The following is a 6,819-nucleotide window of genomic DNA, read 5'->3' on the forward strand; positions in this document are numbered from 1 at the left end:
TGTTCCCAAGAAAGCTAAGGTAACTGAGCTAAACGACTACCGCCCCGTAGCACTCACTTCCGTCATCATGAAGTGCTTTGAGAGACTAGTCAAGGACCATATCACCTCCACCCTACCTGACACCCTAGACCCACTCCAATTTGCTTACCGCCCAAATAGGTCCACAGACGATGCAATCTCAACCACACTGCACACTGCCCTAACCCATCTGGACAAGAGGAATACCTATGTGAGAATGCTGTTCATCGACTACAGCTCGGCATTTAACACCATAGTGCCCTCCAAGCTCGTCATCAAGCTCGAGACCCTGGGTCTCGACCCCGCCCTGTGCAACTGGGTACTGGACTTCTTGACGGGCCGCCCCCAGGTTGTGAGGGTAGGCAACAACATTTCCACCCCGCTGATCCTCAACACTGGGGCCCCACAAGGGTGCGTTCTGAGCCCTCTCCTGTACTCCCTGTTCACCCACGACTGCGTGGCCACGCACGCCTACAACTCAATCATCAAGTTTGCGGACGACACAACAGTGGTAGGCTTGATTACCAACAACGACGAGACGGCCTACAGGGAGGAGGTGAGGGCCCTCGGAGTGTGGTGTCAGGAAAATGACCTCACACTCAACGTCAACAAAACTAAGGAGATGATTGTGGACTTCAGGAAACAGCAGAGGGAACACCCCCCTATCCACATCGATGGAACAGTAGTGGAGAGGGTAGTAAGTTTTAAGTTCCTCGGCGTACACATCACAGACAAACTGAATTGGTCCACCCACACAGACAGCATCGTGAAGAAGGCGCAGCAGCGCCTCTTCAACCTCAGGAGGCTGAAGAAATTTGGCTTGTCACCAAAAGCACTCACAAACTTCTACAGATGCACAATCGAGAGCATCCTGTCGGGCTGTATCACCGCCTGGCACGGCAACTGCTCCGCCCACAACCATAAGGCTCACCAGAGGTTAGTGAGGTCTGCACAACGCATCACCGGGGGCAAACTACCTGCCCTCCAGGACACCTACACCACCCGATGTCACAGGAAGGCCATAAAGATCATCAAGGACAACAACCACCCGAGCCACTGCCTGTTCACCCCGCTATCATCCAGAAGGCGAGGTCAGTACAGGTGCATCAAAGCTGGGACCGAGAGACTGAAAAAGAGCTTCTATCTCAAGGCCATCAGACTGTTAAACAGCCACCACTAACATTGAGTGGCTGCTGCCAACACACTGACTCAACTCCAGCCACTTTAATAATGGGAATTGATGGGAAATGATGTGAAATATATCACTAGCCAATTTAAACAATGCTACCTAATATAATGTTTACATACCCTACATTATTCATCTCATATGTATATGTATATACTGTACTCTATATCATCTACTGCATCTTTATGTAATACATGTATCACTAGCCACTTTAACTATGCCACTTTGTTTACATACTCATCTCATATGTATATACTGCACTCAATACCATCTACTGTATCTTGCCTATGCCGCTCTGTACCATCACTCATTCATATATCTTTATGTACATATTCTTTATCCCCTTACACTTGTGTCTATAAGGTAGTAGTTTTGGAATTGTTAGCTAGATTACTTGTTGGTTATTACTGCATTGTCGGAACTAGAAGCACAAGCATTTCGCTACACTCGCATTAACATCTGCTAACCATGTGTATGTGACAAATAAAATGTGATTTGATTTGATTCTTCCATGGCCTGCACACTCATCAGACATGACACCCATTGTGCATGTTTGGGAGGCCCTGGATCAACATATACGACAGTCATTTCCAGTTCCTGCCAATATCCACACAACCACAACCATTGAAGAGGAGTCGGACAATGTGAGGCAAATGGTGGGCATACCAGATACTGACTGGTTTTCTGATCCACGCTCCTACCTTTTTTTAAAGGTATCTGTGACCAACAGATGCATATCTGTATTCCAAGTCAGGTGATACATTACAGAGACTGCATCTACACAGGCATCCCAATTCTGATATTTTGCCCAAATATTGTAGAAAGAGCTGATCTGATTGTTCAAAAAACCAATAAATGGAAAAAGCTCAGAATTGGGCTGCCTGTATAAACACAGCCAGAATGTGATTGAGTGTGTGCAACAGCATGTAGGCTCTAAGCTTGAAACCCAGTTTTATACCCACCTCCAGGTAATATGATTCACAGCAACATCTGACATTTCAACAGTTTTAACCAACCTAAACTCATATTCTCTATCTGTAGAGCATGACAAAAGAATGTTCATACTGGTCTATAAACCTTTTTTTTGTTCATTTATTCTCACCCAAGGTGGAAGGTAGGCGTAGTGGCCTATACTAGAAATGACCAATAAAAAAGGTAAACCCTTCTAATCACAAAGGCACTCAAACACCTTCAACAGATGCTGAACAGGAGGGCGTGTCCTTTCCCAATGTCAACGTGGTTTGAAAAGAACTCACCTGTTAGTGGGTGAGCATAATATCATCTGAATGCCATTGTTTTTAAAATACCTGCATGGGTGAGATTTTTTATATAATAATTTCCATAATTTGGGTTTCTAAAGCTCCTGACTTGAACTGACTGGTTTTTAAAGATCTTGACCTCTGACCTGAACTGATTTTGGGCCTCTTAATTAATCTCATGATGACCTCCTGTCAGTCTGAATTTCAACGTATCTGAACTCATGTGTCTATCTGATGACAGAGAGAGTGGACCAGGCTTGACCACGTGTGGACTTCATGCATGTCACCAGGCGTCAGTGTCTACATCCCTCCTGACACAAGACAGATCACTTGCACCATCCCTCTGTCTCAGAGGGTAGGATGTCTTTTGTCATACAAATCATCAGTCATTTGGATTTTTTGAAACATTTCTGTGTTATATCTGCTCCATTTAATTAAACCCTCATTGCAGTAGACTCCAATTTATGCAGAAACATTTTTTCCAATAGGGTCAAATAAGATGTTCAAATGGTTTTGGGATTTGGGGAACTGTTAAAAACTCCTTCTACCTCTACCAAACTTTCCTCACAGTTAAAGATGCTTTCAGTTTCCTCTGAATGTTCGAGATTTCCGTCATTTAAAAAGGTTACAGCCTCCTAACCTGGGAGGAGGCCATTACCACTTCCTAATGAATCTAACAAGGAACTCGTTTGACCTTCCCATATTTAACACCTTTTATATATAATTTTTTAAATTCTGTCAACATATTAACACCTTAAGATAACAAAAAGGAAATTGTCCATCCTAATGTCCACATCCTTCAAAACCAGTTTACCTGTTAGCAGGTGTTAATAGTATAAACACCTGACAGGCATTGTTTTGTTAATAGATACAAACACCACAGTGTAACGGATTTATGGCAGAGGTAGATAAGATAACTAACATCAAGCTTGACTAGAGTAGAGAGGTATTCTCTTCCTCCTTTATCTCATCCCCCAGTCTTCTTCATCCACCACTTCCATAAGTCTCAACCTGCCATAGCCAGTCTACGTCCCAAATGGCACCCTATTCCCTACTTAGTGCACTACTTCTGAGCCCTGTGTCAAAAGTAGTGCACTAAATAGAGAATAGAGTGCCATTTGGGATGTATATATGGTCATCCACATTGGAGACATTGTGGGAAGAGACTACCGTTTTCTCTAACTCAGCTACATGGACTGCTTCTGCATGTTGCAGGTATGACTAACTGGGCATTCGCTCCAGGGCGTCCATGCAACTTAAGACTGTATTAACTTCAAGTGAAATTTCTAACATTTTCAAGTTCATATTCATCTTCAGCATCAACATAGTGTACGTGAAAATGTAACTATTTTCATCGATCTTCGGTGAACAGTTTAGAAATTAGAGCATCTTCGGTGAACAGTTTAGAAATTAGAGCACTTTTTTGTACATAGTTCCCCCATTTTAGGGGAGCAAAAGTATTGAGACAAATTCACGTAAATGTGTATTAAAGTAGTAAAAGAGTTAAGTATTTGGTCCCATATTCCTAGCATGCAATGACTACATCAAGCTTATGACTGTTTGTTTTGGTTGTGGGGGTATGATATGTGTGTCTAACTTTCTCACTCATCATTATTCACTATTCAATCAATATTATCCATAATCATGGTACCTCCACATTAAAGTAAAGTATTCAGAAACGGTTAATATTATTGTTTACAATAAAAGTGACTCCAAAATGACACTACATTATTTACCATTAATTTCTATTGGGCACAAAATCATCTGAAACACAACCAAAACAAACACCAAATACATCCAACAAATTTGGGGGGGACCCCACAGTTTGGGAACCACTTTCCTAGGGTATTGAGGAATGGTTTTGTTTTTGCAATGGCCAGAGACTCTGAAGGGACATGTGAACCCCTGTGTACCCTTGGTGGGAAGATGGTTGATCAGGTGGTTCCCACACTCAGTACATTCCTGTCTTGACTCCTGTTTCATGTCATACCTTTTCGGCATATAAAACACCCGCATGTAGAGACCCACACATTTGAATGTCAGTTTTAGAAGTCCAACAAACCCAAGGCCAAACAGGGAAATGTATAGGCTTATCAAGACTGTGATGAATACGGTTCTCATGTGATCACATTAAAGCTCTGACAAATTGACACTGTAGTTACCTCATCAGACATTTATTCAGTCAGCCTGATGTTGCTAACAGCAACATACTAGGCCATTGTAGGCCTACTCCCCTTAGCTAACCATCACTAATGAATCAAACCACACTTCACTGTTGATATTCATAGCCTCACCCCATCTTTATCCATGGACATGGGACATCTAGGGTGATGAAGAGAGTTCCTCTTAATTAAATGGCACAAGGCTTAGTAGCCCACCACAAGCCCTCATCTGACTGGCCTGTGAAATCTGTGATCCGGCCTGCCCCTGTCCTGCTTTTAAGCATCAACAACAGGCTTATGCTGTCTGGCGGGGTGATCAAGAGCTGGCATGGCTCCCTCTGTCACATGCCTTCCTTCCTGACCAAACGCTGATAAGCATAATACCGGTTTTGACACACACACACACACACACACACACACACACACACACACACACACACACACACACACACACACACACACACACACACACACACACACACACACACACGCACAGTGCCAGTCACATGATCAGACGTGGTTCTCCAGAGTACTTCCTTTTTTACATCCTTTTTGTTGTTGTTGTGGAAGCTTGACTTTGAGGGCATTGTTCCATACATTATGGATCACACACAGTTGATGTGTTGCAAAAGATTTGTCAAATAATTCCAGGTGGTGTGTGGGGAAACGCATAAGGGCAGTAGGAATGTTAGTGTGGAATTTAATCAAACACATGCCACCGGAGTAGGACTGGCAAAATATCAACTGTCAACTCCTTCCACTGGGACATGCTGCTGTGCAAATCAAATGCAATTGTGAAATATTTTATTTATTCTTTGATGGTGTTTATTATACACTGCTCAAAAAAATAAAGGGAACACTTAAACACAATGTAACTCCAAGTCAATCACACTTCTGTGAAATCAAACTGTCCACTTAGGAAGCAACACTGATTGACAATACATTTCACATGCTGTTGTGCAAATGGAATAGACAACAGGTGGAAATTATAGGCAATAAGCAAGACACCCCCAATAAAGGAGTGGTTCTGCAGGTGGTGACCACAGACCACTTCCTATGCTTCCTGGCTGATGTTTTGGTCACTTTTGAATGCTGGCGGTGCTTTCACTCTAGTGGTAGCATGAGACGGAGTCTACAACCCACACAAGTGGCTCAGGTAGTGCGGCTCATCCAGGATGGTACATCAATGCGAGCTGTGGCAAGAAGGTTTGCTGTGGCGTAGTGTCCAGAGCATGGAGGCGCTACCAGGAGACAGGCCAGTACATCAGGAGACGTGGAGGAGGCCGTAGGAGGGCAACAACCCAGCAGCAGGACCGCTACCTCCACCTTTGTGCAAGGAGGAGCAGGAGGAGCACTGCCAGAGCCCTGCAAAATGACCTCCAGCAGGCCACAAATGTGCATGTGTCTGCTCAAACGGTCATAAACAGACTCCATGAGGGTGGTATGAGGGCCCGACATCCACAGGTGGGGGTTGTGCTTACAGCCCAACACCGTGCAGGACGTTTGGCATTTGCCAGAGAACACCAAGATTGGCAAATTCGCCACTGGCGCCCTGTGCTCTTCACAGATGAAAGCAGGTTCACACTGAGCACATGTGACAGACGTGACAGAGACTGGAGACCAGAATGACCGGTTTGGTGGTGGGTCAGTCATGGTGTGGGGTGGCATTTCTTTGGGGGGCCGCACAGCCCTCCATGTGCTCGCCAGAGGTAGCCTGACTGCCATTAGGTACCGAGATGAGATCCTCAGAGACCATATGCTGGTGCGGTTGGCCCTGGGTTCCACCTAATGCAAGACAATGCTAGACCTTATGTGGCTGGAGTGTGTCAGCAGTTCCTGCAAGAGGAAGGCATTGATGCTATGGACTGGCCCGCCCGTTCCCCAGACCTGAATCCAATTGAGCACATCTGGGACATCATGTCTCGCTCCATCCACCAATGCCACATTGCACCACAGACTGTCCAGGAGTTGGCGGATGCTTTAGTCCAGGTCTGGGAGGAGATCCCTCAGGAGACCATCCGCCACCTCATCAGGAGCATGCCCAGGCGTTGTAGGGAGGTCATACAGGCACGTGGAGGCCACACACACTGCTGAGCCTCATTTTGACTTGTTTTAAGGACATTACATCAAAGTTGGATCAGCCTGTAGTGTGGTTTTCCACTTTAATTTTGAGTGTGACTCCAAATCCAGACCT

The sequence above is a fragment of the Oncorhynchus kisutch genome, linkage group LG23 (assembly GCF_002021735.2).
Source record: "Oncorhynchus kisutch isolate 150728-3 linkage group LG23, Okis_V2, whole genome shotgun sequence".
In the NCBI taxonomy this organism is placed as follows: domain Eukaryota; kingdom Metazoa; phylum Chordata; class Actinopteri; order Salmoniformes; family Salmonidae; genus Oncorhynchus; species Oncorhynchus kisutch.